The sequence below is a fragment of the Heterodontus francisci genome, chromosome 41 (genome assembly GCF_036365525.1).
Source record: "Heterodontus francisci isolate sHetFra1 chromosome 41, sHetFra1.hap1, whole genome shotgun sequence".
NCBI classification, from domain to species: Eukaryota; Metazoa; Chordata; class Chondrichthyes; order Heterodontiformes; family Heterodontidae; genus Heterodontus; species Heterodontus francisci.
In genome coordinates this window covers 36,448,683-36,474,368 of record NC_090411.1, presented here as the reverse complement: position 1 = coordinate 36,474,368, position 25,686 = coordinate 36,448,683, and the positions used below count along the sequence as shown (strand labels likewise).

The following is a 25,686-nucleotide window of genomic DNA, read 5'->3' as shown; positions in this document are numbered from 1 at the left end:
AAAGTGTTCAAATCCTTCCCACAACTAACTATAAAAGTACATGACGAGCTTGAAATCTCTCATTTACTTTATGCCTAGGTGGCAGAAATTCAGCTACATCTCTGTTCTGCATCCTTTTTAAACTTTTTACCCCGATGAAAGTTGGACAGTAACTGCTTTATACTAGGCTGAGGATTAACTGTCTGCAATTTGAAAATACTGCAAACTTAAAAAAATTCCTTTTAATGGTTCTCTCTTGAAAGCAATGATTTCTGCCAGAGGACAGTTTACAAGCAGCAAAAGACTTTTAAATAATGTTACGAAGGTGCCTCTGTGTTTTGTTAAATACATTTTTTGAGGGTTAATTTTTGAAAGATTGAAGAAATGTTAAACTTTGGGGTTTTCAAAGGGGGTCATGTAAAGGCCACTTGACTTTGAAAAACAGTCCCTGGAAATGTTTTTTAAAAGGGGCACTGCAAGGTCTTGTGAGGAAAATGAGCCTTTCTGGGAAACCACTTGACTTTGAGCACAATAAATAAGAATACTTTCGACACCTGGAGAAGTTGTTTACAAAGAAATGACAGGCCAAGGTTGATGCAGGTCAAAAGGTTGACATCCTGTTGTCGGTTTCGCTTTTGAATTGTTTTGAGTTAGGGTCGAACTGTAATAAAAAGGAGAGAACTTCCAAGGAGAGGAGAGAAGACCACAGTCCAGCTAAGCTTTCCAGCACCTCTCAAAAAGACCCTGAGAAGTCCACTGTGTCAACTCATCTTGTCTCCTCTTTGAAGAAAAGCCTGCTAAATTAATTCTCAACGCCGCCTGAAAAGAACTGTTCCAAAAGATCTCAGTGACCCGTCTATGTGTACTCGGAGGCCAGACTGTGTGCCAGTCTTGGAACACAACACATCTCATCTGCTGTTCCTTCAAGAATGAGCAAGTATTCAGCATTCAGCTCAAGTGGGTTTTTTTGTCTGTAATAGAGCTTTTTTTAAAAATTTGTTCATGGGATGTGGGCGTCACTGGCTAGGCCAGCATTTATTGCCCACCCTTAATTGCCCTTGAACTGAGTGAGTTTGAAGTTCTGGCCTGGGTTGGATGGGAATCCAATGTTTTTTATGGTCTGGTTCAGCCTGAGTGAAGGACTACAGAAAGGGATCAAGTCACTGATAGGAAGCGGGTCCGTGGTGAACATATGAACATACGAATGTACGAATTATGAGCAGGAGTAGGCCCTTCGAACCTGCTCCGCCATGCAGTAAGTTCATGGTTGAACTCCACATTTCTGCTTACCCCCGATAACCTTTCACCCCCTTACTTATCAATAATCTATCTCCCTCTGCCTTAAAAATATTCAAAGACTCTGCTTCCACTGCCTTTTGAGGAAGAGAATTCCAAAGACTCACTACCTTCTGAGAGAAAATTTCTCCTCCTCTCTCTCTTAAATGGGCGATCCCTTATTTTTAAACAGTGACCCCTGGTTCTAGATTCTCCCGCAAGGGGAAACATCCTTTCCACATCCGACCTGACAAGACCCCTCAGGATTTTATGTATTTCAATCAAGTAGCCTCTTACTCTTCTAAATTCCAGCAGATACAAGCCCAGCCTGTCTAATCTTTCCTTGTAAGATAGCCCGCCCATTCCAGGTATTAGTCTAGTAAACCTTCTCTGTACTGCCTCCAAGCGTTTACATCCTTCCGTAAATAAGGAGACCAGTACTGTGCACAGTACTCCAGATGTGATCTCACCAATGCCCTGTATAGCTGAAGCATAACCTCCCTACTTTTGTATTCAATTCCCCTCGCGATATTAACCTTTTTGCGATTCATGCACTAGGACACCCAGATCCCTCTGCATCTCCGAGCTCTGCGATCTCTCACCATTTAGATAATATGCTTTTTTTTATTCTTCCTGCCGAAGTGGACAATTTGACACTTGCCCACATTATTCTCCATTTGCCAGGTCTTTACTCACTCGCTTAACCTATCTATATCCCTTTGTAGCCCCCTTATGTCGTTTTCACAAGTTACTTTCCTATCTATCTTTGTGTTAGCAGCAAATTTAGCAACCATACCTTTGGTCCCTTCATCTAAGTCATTTATATAAATTGTAAAAAGTTGAGGTCCCAGCACTGATCCCTATGGCACCCCACTCGTTACATCTTGCCAACCATAAAATGACCCATTTATGCCTACTCTGTTTCCTGTTAGCCAGCCAATTTTCTATCCATGCCAATATGTTAGCCCTACACCATGAGCTTTTATTTTCTGCAATAACCTTTGATATGGCACCTTATCAAATGCCTTCTGGAAATCTAAGTACAAATACATCCATCGCTTCCCCTTTATCCACAGTACATGTAACTCCCTCAAAGAATTCCAATAAATTGGTTAAACATGATTTCCCTTTCACAAAACTAAATTGACTCTGCCTGATTACCTTGAATTTTTCTAAATGCCTTGTTATAACGTCTTTCATAGAACATAGAACATAGATCAGTACAGCACAGTACAGGCCCTTCGGTCCACGATGTTGTGCCGAATCTTTAACCTATTCTAAGATCAAACTAACTACCTACCCTTCATTCTACTATCATCCATGTACCTATCCAAGAGTCGCTTAAATGTTCCTAATGTATCTGCTTCTACTACCACCGCTGGCAGTGCATTCCACACACCCACCACTCTCTGTGCAAAGAACCTACCTCTGACATCTCCCCAAAACCTTCCTCCAATCACCTTAAAATTATGCCCCCTGGTGATGGCCCTTTCCACCCTGGGAAAAAGTCTCTGGCTATCCACTCTATCTATGCCTCTCATCATCTTGTACCCCTCTATCAAGTCACCTTTCATCATCCTTCGCTCCAATGAGAAAAGCCCTAGCTCCCTCAATCTTTCTTCGTAAGACATGCCCTCCAGTCCAGGCAGCATCCTGGTAAATCTCCTCTGCACCCTCTCTAAAGCTTCCACATCCTTCCGATAATGAGGTGACCAGAACTGAACACAATATTCCAAGTGTGGTCGAACCAGGGCCTTATAGAGCTGCAGCATAACCTCGCGGCTCTTAAACTCAATCCCCCTGTTAATGAAAGCCAACACACCATACGCCTTCTTAACAACCCTATCAACTTGGGTGGCAACTTTGAGTGATCTATGGACATGGACCCCAAGATCCCTCTGTTCCTCCACACTACCAAGAATCCTGTCTTTAGGCCTGTATTCTGCATTCAAATTCGACCTTCCAAAATGAATCACTTCACACTTTTCCAGGTTGAACTCCATCTGCCACTTCTCAGCCCAGCTCTGCATCCTGTCAATGTCCTGTTGCAACCTACAACAGCCTTCCACACTATCCACAACTCCAGCAACCTTCGTGTCATCGGCAAACTTGCTAACCCAGCCTTCCACTTCCTCATCCAAGTCATTTATAAAAATCACAAAGAGCAGAGGTCCCAGAACAGATCCCTGCGGAACACCACTGGTCACCGAGCTCCATGCTGAATACTTTCCATCTACTACCACCCTCTGTCTTCTATGGGCCAGCCAATTTTGTATCCAGACAGCCAACTTCCCCTGTATCCCATGCCTCCTCACTTTCTGAATGAGCCTACCATGGGGAACCTTATCAAACGCCTTGCTAAAATCCATATACACCACATCCATTGCTCTTCCTTCATCAATGTGTTTTGTCACATCTTCAAAGAATTCAATAAGGCTTGTGAGGCATGACCTGCCCCTCACAAAGTCATGCTGACTGTCTCTAATCAAACCATGCTTTTCCAAATAATCATAAATCCTATCTCTCAGAATCCTCTCCAATAATTTGCCCACTACCGACGTAAGACTGACTGGTCTATAATTCCCAGGGTTATCCCTATTCCCTTTCTTGAACAAGGGAACAACATTTGCCACCCTCCAATCATCCGGTACTACTCCACTGGACAGTGAGGACGCAAAGATCATCCCCAAAGGCGCAGCAATCTCTTCCCTCGCTTCCCGTAATATCCTTGGGTATATCCCGTCTGGCCCCGGGGACTTATCTGTCCTCATATCATTCAAAATTTCCAGCACATCCTCCCTCTTAACCTCAACCTGTTCGAGCATATCAGCCTGTTCCACGCTGTCCTCACAAACGACCAGGTCCCTCTCACTAGTGAATACTGAAGCAAAGTATTCATTTAGGACCTCCCCTACCTCCTCCGACTCCAGGCACAAGTTCCCTCCACTATCCCTGATCTGCCCTACCCTCACTCTGGCCATCCTCTTGTTCCTCACATAAGTCTAGAACGCCTTGGGATTTTCCTTAATCCTACCCGCCAAGACTGTTTCATGTCCCCTTCTAGCTCTCCTAAGTCCATTCTTCAGTTCCTTCCTGGCTACCTTGTAACCCTCTAGAGCCCTGTCTGATCCTTGCTTCCTCAACCTTAAGTAAGCTTCCTTCTTCCTCTTGACTAGCTGTTCCACATCTCTTGTCATCCAAGGTTCCTTCACCCTACCATCCCTTCCTTGTCTCATCGGGACAAACCTATCCAGCAGTCGCAGCAAGTGCTCCCTAAACAACCTCCACATTTCTGTCGTGCATTTTCCTGAGAACATCTGTTCCCAGTTTATGCTCCCCAGTTCCTGTCTAATAGCATTGTAATTCCCCCTCCCCCAATTAAATATTTTCCCATCCCGTCTGCTCCTGTCCCCCTCCATGACTATAGTAAAGGTCAGGGAGTTGTGATCACCATCACCGAAATGCTCTCCCACCGAGAGATCTGCCACCTGACCTGGTTCTAATAGCTTCTAACATTTTCCCTAAGACAGGTGTTAAGCTAACTGGCCTGTCGTTTCCTGCTATTTGTCTCCCTCCCTTTTTGAATAAAGGAGTTGCATTCGCTATTTTCCAATCTAACGGAACCTTCCCCGAATCTAGGGAAGTCTGGAAAATTAAAACTAACGTATCAACTATCTCACTAGCCACTTCTTTTAACACCCTAGGATGAAGTCCATCAGGACCCGGGGACTTGTCAGCCTGCAGCTCCAACAATCTGTTCAGTCCCACTTCCCTAGTGATTGTAATTTTCTTGAATTTTTCTTGTAATTTCCTCCCTCCCTCCCTTCTATTTCCTGATTTACAGCTAATACTGGGATGTTACTTGTATCCTCAATAGTGAAGACTGATGCAAAATATCTGTTCAATACATTTGCCATCTCCTTTATTATCCATTATTAATTCCCTGGACTCACTTTCTATAGGATCAACGCTCCCTTTGTTAACTTTTCTTTTTGAAATATCTATAGAAACTCTTACTATCTGTCTTTACATTTCTAGCTAGCTTTCTCCCTTCCTTATCAATCTTTTAGTCATTCTTTGCTGTTTTTTATATTCTGTCCAATCTTCTGACCTGCCTCCCATCTTTCTGCAATTATAGGCTTTTTCTTTAAGTTTGATACTATCTTTAACTGTTTTGAGTTAACCACGGATGGTGGGTCCCACCCTTGGAATTTTTCTTTCTCGATGAAATGTATCTATTCTGTGTATTCTGAAATATCCCCTTAAATGTCTGTCACTGCATCTCTATTGACCTATCCCCTAACCTGATTTGCTAGTTCGCTTTAGCTAGCTCTGCTTTCATGCCCTCATAATTGCCCTTATTTAAGTTTAAAATACTAGTCTTGGACCCACTCTTCTCTCCCTCAAAATGAATGTAAAATTCAATCATATTATGATCGCTCCTACCTAGGGACGCCTTAACTGAGGTCATTAATTAATCCTATCTCGTTGCACAATACCAGGTCTAGTATAACCTGCTCTCTGGTTGACTCCAGAACGTATTGTTCCAAGAAATTATCCCGAAAACATTCTATATACTCCTCATCTAGGCTACCTCTGCCCATCTGATTTTTCCAGTCTATATGTAGGTTAAAATCCCCCATAATTATCACTGTACCTTTCTGACAGGCTGCCATAATTTCTTCCTTTATACCCCATCCTACAATGTGGTAATGTTAGGTGGCCTGTACACCGCTCCCACAAGTGATTTCTTGCCTTTATTATTTCTAATCTCTACCTAAACTTTCTACATCCTGGTTTCCTGAACTTGGGTCATGCCTCGCTATTGTGCTAATACCATCATTAATTAACAGAACTAACTCTCCGCCTTTTCCTAGCTTCCTGTCCTTCCTAAATACCATGTACCCTTGAGTATTCAGGTCTATGATGGAAACTAAAAGACCACGGCTTTGGTCTAATGTTGAGTTCCAGGAAGCTTTGACTTGTCTGCAATAGTGTTTGGCACTTCGTCTGATTAACACAGAGGTAGTCTTGGGGTCGAGGGAAGTGATGGAAAGGAAAAGCTGGATAACAGATGAGAGGCAATGGAGGAGAATGGTGAGGATAATGAGGTGGAACAAAGCTGCATGTCACAGTCTGAGGGGATGTAATTCATGACTTTGACCAGAGTGATCTCAGTGCTGTTGAGAAGATTGGAGCTTGAACTGTGAGGCTTTCAGCAGGGAGTTTTGTGGAGATGTAGGTACATTGAAAAGCATGTTCTAGAATCTTGAAGACTAGGAATGGACAGTAGTTGAAGAGGATGGTCCCCATCACAATGGCGACATTTGAAAAAGAGAATTATGGTGCTTGAAGAAAGGAAAGCATTAAAAACATCAGCTGACATGGAAGCTTTGAGGAGAATTTGAATAGGAAGCAGATCAGGAGCAGGAATTGGGAAGAAATGAGCTTGGAAACGGGAGATGGGATTAAAACTGTAGAGTGATGGGGGAGTTAGGCGAGAGTGGATGGGAAGCTGGGGAAGGTTGTTATGGAACTAGGGAGGGCAGTACACAGCAAGGATTTTGATGGAAGGTGCTAGAACAGAGTGAGGTGTCTGAAGGAGGAATTGGGTTCAGAAGAGTAGGGGCTGAGGCTTGGGTGTAACTATTGCCAGGGCACAGTTGTGAATTTTATAAAGTAACGTAGCCTGATTTTTTTTTTTTTAGAATAAGAAACATTTACTTTTTGTTGTTGAAATTCTCTTACGAACAAAGTATTTTGTTTTTGTGATGACATTTGGGAGAGGTATTGGCCTTGTCCTAATTGGCAGCTTTGTACTGCAGATTAATAAAATTGAATCGGGTGATTTGATTTTGACTCCCTTAAACTTTTTAACTCATCTACTCCATATATTTATCCATTTAGTGTGAGTTGACTGTAGAAGTCATTGACATGCTGTGCTTGGCTGCTTCCATACCTTTCGTTTCTAGGGAATGAATTGAAGCAAGCCTTGGTTACCCTTTTACCGCACTTGCCAGTGCAGAAAGAGGCAGCAATAGCTGAAGGCTTCTCACGGGACCATCGATCTCTCGTTTGTCTTTCTGTGGCGAGGTTAGGATAATGCGAGGGTGGAATATCGATCCTATTGTCATAAAAAGCTGTCATACTCCAACTGGAGATTTTGAAAGATGGCCGCGGTCCTTGGGTATTTTATACAACTGAAGATCAGTATCAATTCTAATACTTTACAAATTGAAGTTCCGAGAAGGGGAAAGGATCAAACTAAAATGCAGTAATCTAGGACTAATTGACAATTAAAATTAAAGCTACAGATGGTTGCATTTATTTCCTGCCTGGTAAATGGTTTTGGTTTCCAGGAAAATGAAATTGTGCTATAGTTTGAAATACTGAGCATGTAAGGCTCAGGGACAAGTATGAGCATTGAAAGACAAGTTTGCTTTCAAACGTAGTTTAATGTGCTCAAGTTTGTGGTCATCTTTTTTGACGAGCAGAATGCAGAGATATTGGCATATCTCAGGCACAAGATGGTTATAGCAGTTGGAAAAGCTGAGTTCAACTGAAAATCTCACTGGCATTTTGCCACTTAGCTAGCATTGCCCACTTCACTGTTGAAGTAGCAACCACCAAGTATTTTCACTTATAAACAATGAGATACAATGTACACAGGAGTATTATACAGACTGCAGAGAATAACTAATGGATAAGAATGTATTCAAGGCTGTAGCACACTTGAGGGGTTTGGATTATGCGAAACTACTGAATGACCTTCTGTGCTGTATGTTTTCTATGTTTCTTTGGCAAAAAGTTTGACGATACTGACATCCATGTCAAAACCAAGAAGCAAATTCCAACTTTGAATACGCTGACACTTTTTTTTTATTCCTCAAATATATGTATCCTTGTGTATCAGTTTTGTCAATAATTCCATTTGACTCTGAGCTTCCAGCCCCATATCCACTCCACCACCAGGGCTACTTTCATCTTTACAGTATTGCTTGTCCCCACTCCTGCTTCAGCTGAACTGCTGAAATCATCCATGCTGTTGTTACCTGTAGACAAGGCCACCCACCTTGCTCCCTCTGTAACCTTGAGCTCATCCAAAACTGCTGCCTTTATATTAACTTGCACCAAGTCCCGTTCACCCATCTCCCCGTCCTCATTTACCTACGTTGGCTTCCAATCCAATATCATCTTGATTTTTAAAATTCACATCCTTGTTTTCAAATCCTTCCTGTCCTCTCTCCTCCCTACCTCTAGCATCCTCCAGCACCACAGCCCTTGGATCTCTGCACTTCTCTAGTTCTGGCCTTTATGCACCCCAAATTTTAATTGCTTCACTATTGGCTGTGCATTCAGCTGCCTAGCCCTTCAGCTCCCTAAACCTCTTCACTTCTCTCCTTTAAGATGCTGCTTAAAACCTACCTCTTTGACCAAGCTTTTGGTCACATACTAATATCTCAAGTGGCTTTGTGTCAAATTTTGTCTAATCATGCTCACTTAAAATGTCGAGACATTTTACTATGTTAAAGGTTCTATTTAAATGCAAGTTAATGTAGATCATAGAAAAATCACCAAAGTTGGTTACTACAGAGGAATTTATTTTCACATTGTTCATATTTCTGTCCCTTTCACTAATGTATACAGCCAGTCCCTGTTAAATAAAATGCTTAAAATTTATCTGGTGTGAAATTGATGATCAATGTTTATGCTAGAAATGGAAATATTATTGATGGTTGTGGTTGTTGAAGGTCAACTATTTCAGCCCCAGGACATTACTGCAGGAGTTCCTCAGGGCAGTATCCTGGGCCTAACCATCTTCAGCTGCTTCATCAATGACTTTCCCTCCATCATCAGTTCAGAATTGGAACTTCAGTGTAGTTTTTCCTCTAGTTGTTCCAACGATGTGCCTCAGGCCCAACTTTACAAGGTCAGGCCCCACACCCAACGTCTCATTTTGACCTCTGTTACTTTCCCACACATTAGCCATTTCATGGCTGTCTTGAGTGAGCCTGACGAATTGTGAGCATTTCAGTGCAGTGTTAGTTTCCACTGAGAACTCTACTAAGATGGTCCAAACTCATTTCACACAGGATTCTTCCAGCTGGCAGATGAGATATTTTTACTTACATTTGAAAATTTTAGTGCATGGCCATGTAATATTTGAGTTCCATGCAGCTTTATTAACTTCCAATGGATGGCCAAGGTCTGATTTTAAAGAATTTTGACTTGTGTACTTAAACCAGCTGTGTACCATGCTTTGGAAAACATGCCAGTTCTGTCGTCTTAACTTGGCATAAAAACTTGACAGGGAATTGGCTACAGAGGAACTAGCGGGGAGAATGGTAGAAGGTTTGTTTTATTTCATAAATTGCATAGTTTCCTTGTGCACATTTGACTTTTAGTTTGCACTGCAATAGGAAAAAGGATTTGTTGATTGTGACATAGTTCACTTAATGGGTGATCATTACACCCCATTAGTCTGCTACATAAGTCATTGTGACTTGCAGAATATCTGTTTTGTCAATTTTTCTTCCCATTTCTCCATTTCTGAAAGTGTTGGCCTAATCACTGGTCATCCTTATTTATGTGTGAGTATTGACAGTGAGAGTTGACAAGCTGTTTGACCATAGGGACGCAGTGCGATAGAGCCTAATCTGATTCTATCCTCATCCAACTTAATCACTTGCAGTGAGAGTTGCTGGACAACAATAGGGGATGTGAGTGCTGATTTCGAACATTTCCCACTGTGCCTTCCCACCTCCTTATCTCAGAGTGCTGAGGTAAATTATAGTGCCCCTAGTCACCAGTTTGCCTCACTCTGTACAGACAGGCGATCTGATCTGTATTGCACAGCTAATAAAGGGAGGGGGAAGTTCTCAAGTTCTTGTTCAGGATTTCTTTCTCCTTCGTGTGTGTGTGTGTGTGTGTATATATATATTTCTCCATCTGAAGCACTCTTTCACTTGACTCTTTCTCTTCCCCCTTACCCTGATCCCAAACATACGTATGATGTACAGAGAAATCTGCAATACACCATTTCTGAATTTGAAGGAGGGCAGGTAACCTGCTCTGAGGGCTTTGTCATTGCTGTTCCTCTAAATTATTAATGTACAGATCTCTCACACCAGTGACAGATGTGTTTTCCAATGTTCAGCTCCCTCTTGCACAGAAACTCCCAGCTTCTGTCTTGGTTTTTTTCTCACTAATGGAAGATCTGTAGGTTGATGTCTGTGGAATTATGGACATAATTCTCTGATGTCACTGAATCCTATGTTGTTTTGCAACAGTTTTAAAATTTGGACTCCCAAGATTCTACTTAAACATTAACAAAATATAAAATATGCTATGTTTAGTGGGTAGATGGTTCCATGTATGTAAGTGTTGGGCTGGAAACTCAGCAGTCAGAATGTTAATTTTTTTTAAAGAGCAATGAATGTTTACCTACCTTAGCTGGATAGTAGAATTGGGCATGAATGAGAATTCAAACAATGCAATTTCACACTTGAAACTCTCCAGCCTCATTCTTGTCACACTATTCTGAATTAATGCCTGTCGCAGTGCAGACTCAGTTGTTCAGTTCTGCATCTCATTACTGCTATCCAGCCTCTTGCCACTCAGTACCAGTACCAGCCATTGTTTTAGAGCAGTGTAACAACTATTAGTCTGCATTGCGGTTATGTCAGTTTGTACCCAAGGCATAAAGTCACTGGCAGGTTTCAATTTAGTTCAGACTTGTCACTAAGTGTTGGGCCAAGATCTGCTCCAAATTAGAGCTGCTATTCTATTAACATGCTGTAGTTCAGTGCTTCTCTTCCCATTTATGTGAAGGAGAAACGTAAAGTGCTAGCAGTGATGCTGTCCGCACAGCCATAACAGCATTTCTGTCAGGCTTTTTATTTGTGTGCTCCCAGCAGTGTAAGTAGGCTGACTGACTATCAGTACCTGCTGGAATAGATATCTTCACAGCTTCCTGTCCTGCAACTAGCATTCAGACAGAATGTTGAGCAGTGGAATAGAGAAGCATTGATGCAGCTGGAGGAGGTTGCAGACACACTGGTTCTTCAGTAATTATGTTGGGGAACAGGAAGAGATGGGGAACTTTGAGCCCAGTCATTCGGTGAGATGGAACTAATGCACTGCATGCAGTGATGAGTGGGTCATAAAGGTGATAAATAGCAAGGTCACAATATTATAGTGTTCTAAGATGATATGCAGACTACATGATCAGTGACTCCTTGTTAACTTACACAGTATTGTTCTACATTTTAAATTGTAACTGAATTCCTTTCCAGAAAAGATCTGCACTTAACTCTCTTATTGCCATTACTTATTTGCAATATCAGCATGTTTGCTTTACCCTATACATCAGAATTAAGTTGGGAGAGAGGAAACTTTATGGAGTGATCTAAATTTCAAGATAACATAATCAATCAAGGCAAATTGTTGACTGGTTAAGGGTTTCAAATACCAGGCAGAAAAATTAGTGCAGAATGGAGTTGTGAAGCACATCAGTAGATTCATGCAGATATATTTTTGGATTTAAAAAAAGACAGGCTGTTTTGTCTATTGGCCTTTACCTGTTGTTCAAAATTCTCATGCTGTTGGCATCTTCAGTAGCATTCCATGTTTGAATTCCTCCAATCAGGTTTCCGCCCCTGTCACAGCACTGAAACTTCCGACCATGTATCTGCGCAATCAGTAAGGTTGCCTATTTCCACCTCAGTGACATTGCCCAACTCCATCCTCGCCTCAGCTCATCAGCTGCTGGAACTCCAGTGCATGCTTTTTCTACCTCTAAACTTGACTATTCCAATGCACCTGTCATTATATCTCGGTGGCTCAGTGTCAATTTTATATTGATGCTCCTGTGAAGCACCTTGATATTTTATCACGCGCAGGCATAATGGGTCGAATGGCCACCTCCTGCACTGTAGGTGATAGTCATTATGGCGCAAAAGAAGGCCATTTGGCCCATTTGAGTCCATGCTGGGATATATCATTCTATATAGAGTCAGTCATTTACGGCATGGAAGGAGACCATTCGGCGCATTGAGTCTGTACCATCTCTTTGGGGAGCAATCCAGTCATTCCCACATCCCTGCTTGATCCCTGTAGCCTGGAAAGTTTATTTCCTAGAAGTCCCCATCCAATTTCATTTTTAAATCATTGACTGTCTCCGCTTCCATCACCCTCGTGGGCAGCGAGTTCCAGGTCAATACCACTCGCTGCATAAAAAAAGTTCTTCCTCCTGCATCTCTTGCCCAAAACCTAAAATCTGTGTCCCCTAGAACTTGGGAAAACTTTTTCCTTGTGTAACTTATTTAAGCCTGTCATAATGTTATACACCTCTATCAAATCTCCACTCAATCTCCTTTGTTCAAAGGAGCAAGTTATTGTTAATTTTGCAATGTATTGTATTTTGTAGCAAGTGTGTAAAAATAATTTCAGATGGAAAAGTCTGGGGTGAGAGCTGCATATTTTGAGTTTTAGGGATACTTTGGACTGGCTTATTCCTGAGTGTGACCGACTATTGCACAGCACAAAGTTTTTCTAGAAAATAGATCATCAGTGGAATATTTGTGTATTCATTGGCTTTTTTTTATTAGATAAACATGTACTATAATGCTTGTCAAATAAAAATACAGAACTGATGCACAGTGGGTCCTCCAAAATGTAACAAATTCCACAAATTTAAGTTCAGTGCTAGCTCTCTTTATCTAATTTTGGGGATAGTGACCATAATTGTAAGATTTAAGGTAGTTATGGAAAAGGACAAAGATGGACCGGAAATAAAGTTACTGAATTGGGGGAAGGCCGATTTCAATATGATAAAACAGAATTTGGCCAAAGTGGACTGGCAGCAGCTACTTGTAGGAAAGTCTACATCAGACCAGTAGAAGTCATTCAAAGAGGAAATAGTGACAGTTCAGAGCCAACATGCACCCATTAAAGTGAAGGGTAGGACCAACAAGTCCAGGGAACCCTGGATGTCCAGGGATATAGAGGATTGGATCAGGAAAAGAAAACAGGCTTATGGCAGATTCAGAGCGCTGAAAACAGCGGAAGCACTAGAGAAGTATAGAAAGTGTAGGGGGGTACTAAAAAAAAAAGTAATTAGGAGAGCAAAGAGGGGGCATGAAAAAACACTGGCAGTCAAGATAAAGGAAAATCCTAAGGCGTTTTATAAGTATATTAAGGGCAAGGGGATGACCAGGGAAAGAGTAGGGCCCATTAGGGACCAAAGTGGCAATCTGTGTGTGGAGCCGGAGGGCATAGGTGAAGTTTTAAATGATTACCTTCAGGAAGGGAGAGCAGTCGGACCTGTGGGGAAGCAACCAGAACCGGGAGCAGATAAATCCAGCGAGAGGCTTGGGGCCTTCACTTACCTTCAGGAGCGGAGAGCAGTCGGACCTCTTGCAGCGCGCTGGAGTTTTGAAAAAAATAGAAAAAAAAGCCAACAGTGACGTCACAGGAAAGCTGCAAGGTGATTGGTTGGTGAGTAACTGCTTTTAGGGAATAGCTTTAAATAGCTGGCTTAGTAACTAAGGTAAGAAAGGTCTACAGTTTTTTTTTCACAGATAGTAAGTGTTTTTTAGGGAGTTCTGTAGTAACGAGGACCAGGGAAGAAGGGCCCTAGAATAATTGGTATTATTTGATATTAAGATCTTTCAAAAGGTTTAATTTAAAGGGTTAAGTCATGGCAGGAGAGCTCAAAGCCATGGTGTGCTCCTCGTGCTCTATGTGGGAAGCTGGGAACAATTCCACTGCCCGGGAGCAGCATGTGTGCAGGAAGTGTCTCCAGCTGCAGCTCCTCAAAGCCCGGGTTTCGGAGCTGGAGCAGCAGCTGGGGGCACTGTGGAGCATCCACGAGGCGGAGAGGATCGTGGTTCGCACGAATAGAGAGGTGGTCGCACTGCAGTCTCAGACTCCACAGGCAGGAGGGAATGGGTGACCACCAGGCAGAGCAAGAGGACCAGGCTGGGAGTGCAGGAATCTCCCGTGGCTATTCACCTGCAAAACAGATATACTGCTTTGGATACTGTTGGGGTGAATGGCCTCCTGGGGAACGCAGCAACAGCCCAATTCATTGCACCACAGTTAGCTCTGCTGCACAGGGGAGAAGTAAAAAGTGTAGGAATGAAATAGTTAGAGGGGAATCAATTGTAAGGGGAATAGATGGACGTTTCTGTAGCCGCTAAAGAGACTCCAGGATGGTATGTTGCCTCCCTGGTGCTAGGGTCAAGGATGTCTCCGAGCAGTTACAGGACATTCTGAAGGGGGAGTGTGAACAGCCAATGGTCGTGGTACACATTGGTAAAAATGACATAGGTTAAAAAAAAAAGAGGATGAGGTCCTAAAAGCAGAATATAGGGAGTTAGGAAGTAAGTTGAAAAGTAGGATTTCAATGGTAGTGATCTCAGGATTACTACCAGTGTCACGTGCCAGTCAGAGTAGAAATAGCAGGATATATCAGATGAATACGTGGCTGAAGAGATGGTGTGAGGGGGAGGGTTTTAGATTCCTGGGACATTGGAACCGGTTCTGGGGGAAGGTGGGACTAGTACAAATTGGACGGGTTGCACCTGGGTAGGACTGGGACTGATGTCCTGCTGGGAGTATTTGCTAGAGTGGTTGGGGAGGGTTTAAACTAAAATGGCAGGGGGATGGGAACCTTTGCAAGGAGTCAGAGGAGGGGGGATCAAAGACCAGAACAACAGACAGTAAGGGGAATAAGAAAAGTGATAGGCAGAGAAATCAAGGGCCAGAATCAAACAGGGCCACAGTGAAAAATAGTGGGAAGGGGATAAGTAATGTTAGAAAGACAAGCCTTAAGGCTTTGTGCCTTAACGCATGGAGCATTCGCAATAAAGTGGATGAATTAATCGCGCAAATAGATGTAAACGGGTATGATATAGTTGGGATTGCGGAGACATGGCTGCAAGGTGACCAGGGATGGGAAGTGAACATCCAGGGATATTCAGTATTTAGGAAGGACAGACAAAAAGCAAAAGGTGGTGGAGTTGCATTGCTGGTTAAAGAGGAAGTTAACGCAATAGTGAGGAAAGATATGAGTTCTGACGATGTGGAATCTGTATGGGTAGAGCTGAGAAACACTAAGGGGTAAAAAAAAAATTAGTGGGGGTTGTATATAGACCCCCAAACTGTAGTGGTGTTGGGAATGGCATTAAACAGGAAATTAGAGACGCATGCGAAATAGGAACATCTGTAATTATGGGTGACGTTAATCTGCATATAGATTGGGCAAATCAAATTAGTCTCAATACCATACAGGAGGAATTCTTGGAGTGTATACGGGATGGTTTTCTGGACCAATATGTTGATGAACCAACTAGAGAACAGGCCATCCTAGATTGGGTATTGTGTAATGAGAGAGGAATAATTGACAATCTAGTTGTGCAAGACCCCTTCGGGGATGAGTGACCATAATATTATAGAATTCTTCATCAAGATGGAGAGTGACGTAATTGCATCTGAGACGGGTCATGAATCTTAGTAAAGGAAACTACGAAGGTATGAGGCGCGAGTTGGCTATAATGGATTGGGAAACGTTACTGAAAGGGATGACGGTGGATAGGCAATGGCAAACATTTAAAGAGCGCATGGAGGAACTGCAACTATTGTTTATTCTTGTCTGGTGCAAAAGTAAAACGGGAAAGGTAGCCAAACCATGGCTTACTAGGGAAATTAGAGATAGCATTAGATCTGAGGGAGAGGCAAATAAATTTGCCGGAAAAAACAACAGACCTGAGGATTGGGAACAGTTTAGAATTCAGCAAAGGAGGACCAAGGGATTGATTAAGAAGGGGAAATAGAGTACTAGAGCAAACTTGCGGGGAACATAAAAACTGACTAAAAGTTTCTACAGGTATGTGAAGAGAAAAAGATTAGTGAAGACAAATGTAGGTCCCTTACAGTCAGAAACAGGGGAATTTATTATGGGGAATAAAGAAATGGCTGACCAACTAAATGCATACTTTGGTTCTGTCTTCATAAAGGAGGACACAAATATATTACCAGAAATGATGGGGAACACAAGGTTTAGTGAGAGAGAGGAACTGAAGGCAATCAGTATTAGTAGAGAAATGGTGTTGGGGAAATTGATGGGATCGAAGGCCGATAAATCCCCAGGGCCTGATGGTCTGCATCCCAGAGTACTTAAGGAAGTGGCCCTAGAAATAGTGGATGCATTGGCGGTCATCTTCCAAGATTCTATAGACTCTGGAACAGTTCCTACAGATTGGAGGGTAGCTAATGTAACCCCACTATTTAAAAAGGGAGGTAGAGAGAAATTATAGACCAGTCAGCCTGACGTCAGTAGTGGGGAAAATTCTAGAGTCCATTATCAAAGATTTTATAGCAGAGCACTTGGAGAACAGTGGTAGAATCGGACAGAGTCAGCATGGATTTACGAAAAGGAAATCATGCTTGACAAATCTACTAGAATTCTTCGAGGATGTAACTAGTAGAGTTGATGAGGGGGAGCCAGTGGATTCGGTTTATTTGGACTTTCAGAAGGCTTTCGATAAAGTCCCACATAGGAGATTAGCATGTAAAATTAAAGCGCATGGGATTGGGGTAGTGTATTGCGATGGATAGGAAATTGGTTGGCAGACAGGAAACAAAGAGTAGGGATAAATGTTTTTTTTTTTCCGAATGGCAGGCAGTGACTAGTGGGGTACCACAGGGATCGGTGCTAGGACCCCAGCTATTCACATAGATATATTAATGATTTAGATGAGGGAACTAAATGTAATATCTCCAAATTTGCAGATGACAGAAAACTGTGGGATAAATGTGAGATTATCCACTTTGGTAGCAAAAACAGGAAGACAGATTATCTGAACGGCTATAAACTGAGAGAGGGGAATATGCAACGAGACATGGGTGTTCTCTTACAGCAGTCGCTGAAGGTAAGCATGCAGGTCCAACAGGCAGTAAAAAAGGCAAATGGTATGTTGGCCTTCATAGTAAGAGGATTCGAGTACAGGAGCAGGGATGTCTTGCTGCAATTATATAGGGCCTTGGTGAGACCACACCTGGAATATTGTGTGCAGTTTTGGTCTCCTTATTTGAGGAAGGATGTTCTTGCTATAGAGGGAGTGCAGCGAAGGTTTACCAGACTGATTCCTGGGATGGCGGGACTGACTTATGAGGAGAGATTTAGTAGGTTGGGATGATATTGGCTGGAGTTCAGAAGAGTGAGGGAGAATCTCATAGCAACCTATAAAATTCTAACAGGACTTGACAGGGTAGATGCAGGAAGGATGTTCCCGATGGTGGGGGAGTGCAGAACCAGGGGTCATAGTCTAAGGGTATGGGGTAAACCTTTCAGGACTGAGATGAGGAGAAATTTCTTTACCCAAAGAGTGGTGAACCTGTGAAATTTGCTGTCACAGAAAGCAGTTGACACCAGAACATTGTATGTTTTCAAAAAGGAGTTAGATATAGCTCTTGGGTCTAAAGGGATCAAAGGATATGGGGCAAAATCGGGAACAGGTTACTGAATTGGATGATCAGCCATGATCATCATGAATGGCGCAGCAGGCTCGAAGGGCCAAAGGGCCTACACCTCCTATTTTCTATGTTTCTATGTTACTTTTCATCTCTGTTCACTATGGAGGAGGGCGATGTAGGTGTAGATATCATGGAGGGGGATTGTGATATACTTGAACATATTAGCATTGAAAGGGAGGAAATATTAGCTGTTTTATCGGGCTTAAAAGTGAATAAATCCCCAGGCCCAGATAAGATGTATCCCAAGCTGTTATGTGAGACAAGGGAGGAGATAGCAGGGGCTCTGGCGCAAATTTTCAAATCCTCTCTGGTCACAGGAGAAATACCAGAGGATTGGAGGACAGCGAATGTGGTACCATTATTCAAGAAGGGTAACCGGGATAAACCAGGTAATTACAGGCCGGTAAGTCTAACATCAGTGGTAGGGAAACTATTGGAAAACATTCTGAGGAACAGGATTAATCTCCACTTGGAGAGGCAGGGATTGTCAGCATGGCTTTGTCAGGGGGAGATCATATCTTACTAACTTGATTGAATTTTTCGAGGAGGTGACTAGATGTGTCGATGAGGGTAAAGCAGTTGATGTAGTCTGCATGGACTTCAGTAAGGCTTTTAATAAGGTCCCACATGGGAGATTGGTTAAGAAGGTAAGAGCCCATGGGATCCAGGGCAATTAGGTAAATTGGATCCAAAATTGGCTTAGTGGCAGGAGGCAGAGGGTGATGGTCGAGGGTTGTTTTTGCGAGTGGAAGCCTGTGACCTGGTATAACTCAGGGATCGGTGCTTGGGACCCTTGCTGTTTGTAGTGTACATTAATGATTTAGACGTGAATATAGCAGGTATGATCAGGAAGTTCGCAGATGACACGAAAATTGGTGGTGTCATAAATAGCGAGGAGGAAAGCTTTAGATTACAGGACGATATAGATGGACTGGTAAGATGGGCAGAGAGAGCAGTGGCAAATGGAATTTAATCCTGAGAAGTGAGAGTTGATGCACTTTGGGAGGGCTAACAAGGCAAGGGAATATACAATGGATGGTAGGACCCTAGGAAGTACAGAGGGTCAGAGGGACCTTGGTGTACTTGTCCATAGATCACTGAAGGCAGCAGCACAGGTAGATAAGGCGGTTAGGAAGGCATATGGGATTTTTATTAGCTGAGGCATAGAATATAAGAGCAGGGAGATTGTGATGGAGCTGTATAAAACGCTAGTTAGGCCACAGCTGGAGTACTGTGTACAGTTCTGGGCACCACACTATAGGAAGGATGTGATTGCACTGGAGAGGGTGCAGAGGAGATTCACCAGGATGTTGCCTGGGCTGGAGCATTTCAGCTATGAAGAGAGACTGAAAAGGCTGGGGTTGTTTTCCTTAGAGCAGAGAAGGCTGAGGAGGGATCTGATTGAGGTATACAAGATTATGAGGGACATTGATAGGTTAGATAGGAAGAAATGTTTTCCCCTAGTGGAGGGGTTAATAACCAGGGGGCATAGATTTAAGGTAAGGAGCAGGAGGTTTAGAGTGGATTTGAGGAAAAAAATTTTCACTCAGAGGGTGGTTGGAATCTGGAACACACTGCCTGAAGGGGTGGTAGAGGCAGGAACCCTCACAACATTTAAGAGGTATTTAGATGAGCACTTGAAATGCCATTGCATACAAGGCTACGGGCCAAGTGCTGGAAATGGGATTAGAATAGTTAGGTGCTTGATGGCCGGCACAGACATGATGGGCTGAAGGGCCTGTTTCTGTGCTGTATAACTCTGACTCTAAAATGTTTTAAGATGAAAAAGCTAAACTTGAGTTGCTTTCATAACCGAAGTCTTTTTAAAGTTAGCTTTTTTCAGTCACGCAACTTAGAGAATTTGTTTATCAGGAATGGAGATAATTGATATATTTGTGAAGCACTCTAAATGGAATTGCTTACTAGTTTAGCAAGGAGCAGAGGGATATGGTGCTGGTATCAGACAGAGAAAGGTTGGGCAGCTGAAAAAGTTGGTGGGGCAATGGGAAAGTCAAGAAGAGGAAGAGTTGGGACTGGGACGAGTAGGTCAGGACAAGGAATGGGACTGAGGCAGGTCTGGACTCAACAGGTGAATGATACTAAGAAATCAACAGAACATTTCAGTAAAAACTAAAAGTAGGAAAACTACAGTACAAATTATCACATGACAACACAGAAGCCTCATAACTCCTGTTTACTTGGGTAGAGGATGTGGGGAAGAGCTGGGGTGGGGGCTGGCTGAGCCCAAGGAACAGTGAAGAAGCTGCAGTCAGAATGAAAGGGAATAGGTCCCAGTCCAAGCAGGTGTCTGGTAATAAAGATGGAGGTCGAAGCAGGCCTGTGAGTGGCAGCTGAAACTTATGACAGCATCTTTATGGAGAACAGAAGTTGGGGAGACCAAGGAGTGAGAGCTGGTGAGTGGAAATAGAGAGACTCCACAATACCACAAGTTTCTTTTTCATTCTTGGGATGTGAGCATTGCTGGCTAGGCCAGCATTTGTTGCCCATCCCTAATTGCCCTTGAGAAGGTGGTGTGAGCTGCTGCCTTGAACCGCTGCAGTCCATATGGGGTACGTACACCCAAAGTGCTGTTAGGAAGGGAGTTCCGGGACTTTGACCCAGTGACAGTGAAGGAATGGCGATATAGTTACAGGATGCTGTGTGAATTGAAGGGGAGCTTGCAGTTGGTGGTGTTCCCATGGGTCTACTGCCCTTGACCTTCTAGGTGGTAGAGGTCACAAGTTTGGAAGGTGATGTCAAAGGAGCCTTGATGAGTTGCCGCAGTGCATCTTGTAGATGGTGCACACTGCTGCCACTGTGCGTTGGTGGTGGAGTGAGTTTAACTTGGTGGATGAGGTGCTGATCAAATGGGCTACTTTGACTTGGATGGTGTCGAGCTTCTTGCGTGTTGTTGGAGGTACACCCATCCGGGCAAGTGGAGAGTATCCGATCACTCTCCTGTTTTGTGCCTTGTATGCGCTGGAGAGGGTGATGAGGTGAGCTACTCATTGCAGAGTACCTAACCTCTGCCCTGATTATTGTAGGCTTGGTTTTGATATCGCTGGTCCAATTCAGGCGCTAGTCATTGGTGACCTCATGGAGCATTTGGCAATTTGGTCAAAGGATTCCCTTGTTTCGAGATGATCATTATTAATGTGGCACTAATGTTGCCTGCCACTGGTCAGCTCAAGCTTGGATGTTGTATAGGTGCTGGCTTGGCCCGCAGGCCCTGCCCTAGACTGGCATGGTGATTTTTTTATTAAAGGTGGTTGTTTTATAATTGCAAAACTCATAGCTATGTGCTGCTCATTCTGTGCTGAATATTAAACACTTGTCAAACGGAAGAAAAACTAAACTAGAAATGCAGTAGATAGAGAGAAACTGTTCCCATTCGTGAAAGGATCGAGAACGAGGGCACAGATTTACATATTTGGTAAGAGAAGCAAAAGTGACACGAGGAAAAACTTTTTCAAGCAGCGAGTGGTTAAGGTCTGGAATGCGCTGCCTGAGAAATGGTGGAGGCAGGTTCAATTGAAGCATTCAAAAGGAAATTAGTTATATGAAAAGGAAGAATGTGCAGGGTTATGGGGAGATGGCAGGGGAATGGAACTGAGTGAATTGCTCTTTGAGAGCCAGTGCAGACACGATTAGCCGAATGGCCTCCTTCTGCGCTGTAACAGTTCTGTGATTCTGCTCAAACTGCAGACTGCAGGCCATGTGCTAAGCCCATTGATACAGTTCTGCAGTCTGCCGCTGAAACAGAATAGCAAGTTCAAATAATAGTGCAATACTCAAACAGTTAGTTTGTAACCTTATTTAAAAGGAATTGTAACTATTCACTTCTCAGAAAGTTCTCAACTTCAAATGACTTTGAAGTCCATAATAATAAAAGCCAAATACTGTGGATGCTGGAAATCTGAAATAAAAACAAAGTGCTGGAAGTATTCAACAGGGCTGGTAGCATCTGTGGAGAGAGAAACAGAGTTAACGTTACAATTCTGTGTTCTGATGAAAGGTTAACTCTTGTTTCTCTCTTCACAGATGCTGCCAGACATGAGTATTTCTAGCACTTTCTGACTTTGAAGCACAGTCGCAGTTGGAATAACCGTTATTATACAAGTTGTGGGGCTGGTTGGGGGAGGAGAGTGACCTTGTATGGAATTATCTTTTTTAACTCCGACTTGTGGGAAGTGCTTTAAATGCCTTGAATTATACTGCTTTTAATTTGACTAAAGGGGTTGGGTGGGGTGAGGGAAAGGAGTGCTTTTGTATGTATTCTTTGTAGTTTAGGTTTTGTATTGTAGTTTGTAATATGTGGCCTGTGAAAACAAAAACATTTGGATACTTCTGACCTAAGCATTTCCAAGAATACTAAAAATTCGAAGGTGAGATTTGCAGTACACCCAAATTTAAGGTAACATCGTCCCGTCTGAACTATCTTATTGGGGTAGCAGAGAACAAGTTTTTGTTTTAGACTGCGTTAGTTTCTGTTGTGGAATGTAACCTGAATGCAGGATTAATGTATTGCAGGAAGTAGCTGCTTTTATTCGATGTTATATTTGTACAACATGGTCAACAATTTGATTTGTGTAGATGATGCTGTAGGTTCTGTATTGCTGCTCTCTGCTGTTAGTTTACTGTAATGGCAGTGTAGTCTTTAGGTTTAAAACATTGGCTGGACATTGATATTTTGCAAATCCTTTCATCAGTCTGCAAGTTTTTAGGTTTTAACATAGTGTCTATACAATACAAAAGAGTATTTGGCACTAAGAAAATGTGTTGTATTGAAAGATGATTTTGCATAAATAAATATTGCTGATAGGTGGGATTTGTAGCGCAGTTAAATAATCAACATGTCGCTTGAACTTAACTGTTGAGCCATTGCAAAGATTTTCCTCAATGGCAAGTCAGTAGTTGTCAAATCTGCAATATAAGTGAAGGTTCAGGAAGCAGTTCTGTAGTACAAATACAATATTAGCCTTCACCCATCATTAGAATTCACTCCTTCCTGCACTGCATGACATTCCCTGGCTGAGAGTGTGGGCAATCAACTTGTTCCGTTTGCTGATGCTGCTTTTGAGTATGAGGTGCGGTGGGAGTGGTGGTGGGCGCGGTGGGGAGAGGTAAAAGATCCTATTGTGCTATTTCAGAGAAGAGCAGGGGAGTTATTCCTGGCTAATGTTTATGCCGGGTGTTGTGGCGCACACCTGTAATCCCTTTGCTGGGAGGCTGAGGCTGCTGGATTGCTTGAGGTCGGGAGCTCTGGGCTGTTGTCATCCATGTCGTTCGGGTGTCCACACGATGATCAGTATCCACATGGTGGTTTTAATGCTGTGACCTGATTGGAACTGGATTGGATCGGGACATAATGGGACAGCTGGTTGGGCAGCTGAGAGATGGTTTGTTTCAAAGATTGAGGGTTGAGGATCAGCTTTTTCAGGAGGGCTGGGTGAACCAATACATTAACATAAGGAAAAGGTTGACATTGGATAAAGAAGGATAATTGTGTCTTTAGGACCTGGATTGAATCAGAGAAATCCTGTCATTATTTCCAAACTTGGTGTATGTTCACGCCTGATTATACACAAGAAAATGAATGAGTACTATGGGGCAATTCTGAACCAGCAATGTTAGATATGTATACGTATACATAGATATTATTTAATATCAGTTTCTTTTGCTCTCCCTTTGGTTTAGTGAGTAACAGAATTGCTTGGTATAACTGCTAGTCTGTGCTAAGTTAGCTGATCTTAGTTAATAAGTGGGGGAGGAGAAATCAGTCAGTGACCCCTCGTTGAATATCTTGGAAATACTTGCTATCTAATTCTGAACCCTGAAAGCAAAGTGAGGTTATGGACCTGTGCCCAGCATGAATCTGTGCCTTTGGGAAGGCAGGTGAAAGATTTCGGGGGGAACCCAAAAAGATAGTTAATGCCAGTGGATGGACAAATAGTACAAAAGATTTTTTTTGAGAACTGTAAATGTATTATATTTTGTAGCTTGACCTACATTGTTAGTAACTTATTTTACTCATACCTGAAAAGGGCATTCACTATCAAGCATCTATAATATTGAGAATAATAGACATGCCTGAGAATAGTGGACTCCGATCAAGAGATTCACATAAATGCTCACATTTTAGATCCTTTAGTAACAAACTGATCTTCTATGGTATTAAACACAAACAAAAGAAAATAAATCCCTCTTCCTTTGACTATCTGCTTGGTTCCCCTCTTCCAACTTCCTGTTTCTCCCGCCCCCCCCCCCCAACCCCCACGGATGGCTCTCATACAGCATTTGTCTAGAATGTGGGGCAGGAAGGAATGGGCAATAGGCTGGGAACAGCAAGGTTGGTTGTGGAGTGGAAGCAGGCCTGCAGTATGGGGATTGGCCTCTAGTAGTCACATGGTTCAAACAAGTTGCATTCACAAAATGTCCTCGAGTTTTATAGGGAAGCAGTGAACATCAGTTGGGGAAATCGAGATTAAGTGAATAATGTAATAATTTGCACAGCGCAGGTAGGAATGATGGAAAGTATATTGATACTGAAGACATCATAGAGACGTACCGGGCACAAGAAAACCAATTATCCAATAGCACCTTTGCCAGCTGTCTGAAAGACCCAACTACTTTGTCTCAATTCCCTGGCCTTACTACAGAACTATTGACATTTTTCTCTCCCAATTTTTTTTACACAGCTTAATCAACATGTGCTTTGCTCTGACTTTTACCAGTGTTTACTTCAGATTCTTTCTCCCTTTAAAGTTTTATCATTTAGCGTATGTTCGTCTGCTTATTTTTCCTTCCAAAATGTGTCCCTCCGTTTCCTACCATGAAGTTACCTATTTTGTTTGCCGTTTTGATGATGGTAATGGTGATCTGTTGTATGGGTTTATGTTGATCTGTGATGACATCTGTACAGAATGACTGTTTTAATGCGATCGCTGCAAGATCAGCAAAATAATTTTTGAGAGATTGCAGGTAAAAGTCTTTACCAGTGCCTAATCTACCTAATCTACTGCAGCCATACTACTGGGATTGTCCAGAATGTAGTTATAGTTTACACCACTAGATGTTGCAGTTAGTAATGAGAAAATGCCCTGAGGGGGAAGAAAAAACCTTTTTCTAAATGCAGCATTAGAGTTGCTAAAATGGAGGCTCAGTAAATATTTGACAACTGTAGATACAAAAGGTGGCAAACTTATATTAAATGATGGTACTGGAAATGAAAAGGTTTAAGGTTGTGTTAGACTTTGTAACCTGGACAGTCAGCATGGATGCCAGGATTACAAATTTTACTCTGATTAAGCTACAAGCTGAATTTTTAAATAGTGTACCATGTATCACATTTGTGGGAACACTGCATCTTTGAAAATCATGGGTAACTGCTTTGCAATTTACAGGGCTGGTGGAAGCAGGCACCTTTATTAGCTGGTGTAAAAGGCTTTAGATGTTAGACTGCAAGAAAAAAAATATATTTTATAAATCCCTAAAACCAGTTTGTCCAAATTAAGTCCCTCTGAGAACATGTACTAAATGTTTAAAATAACTGCGATGTAATAGCATTATTTTTCTTAACTACATTTGACTAAATAGTGATCTTTTTTTAAAAAAAACATTAATTTTTCATTCCATTTCATAGAAAGTACTTCACGCAATGAATTAGTTTCAATGTACATACTGCTCCTTAGCTAAATATTTAAATTAAATCTGTTTTAAAGGTGCATTCTAAAGCTCCTAAATACTTTTGTGTACTAGCCTGCCGGCACTCGATGTCTAGGCTTACAGCGGAAGTATTGCCATTTGAGAAAGCAACTTGAGGGTGTCTGGTGCCTTCGGAACCATGAATCGGCATCTCCAGAAAAGCAGAGAGAAAATCAGCCAAGAAATTTA

At 42.4% G+C, this 25,686-nt stretch overlaps 1 protein-coding gene across 14 annotated transcripts in view; it reads left to right on the top strand.

Annotated features, from left to right (window-relative positions):
* LOC137353490 (RNA binding protein fox-1 homolog 2-like) overlaps positions 1-25,686 on the top strand; it is a 342,023-nt gene that overhangs the window by 104,154 nt on the left and 212,183 nt on the right. Inside the window, exon 1 of one of the 14 annotated variants that reach the window (XM_068019831.1) lies at positions 24,288-24,311. The exons of the other annotated variants lie outside the window; for them this stretch is intronic. The gene's annotated coding sequence lies outside the window, so the exon portion shown is untranslated. Of the gene's footprint in view, positions 1-24,287; positions 24,312-25,686 lie in introns of those variants that run through there. 14 annotated transcript variants of the gene reach the window in all.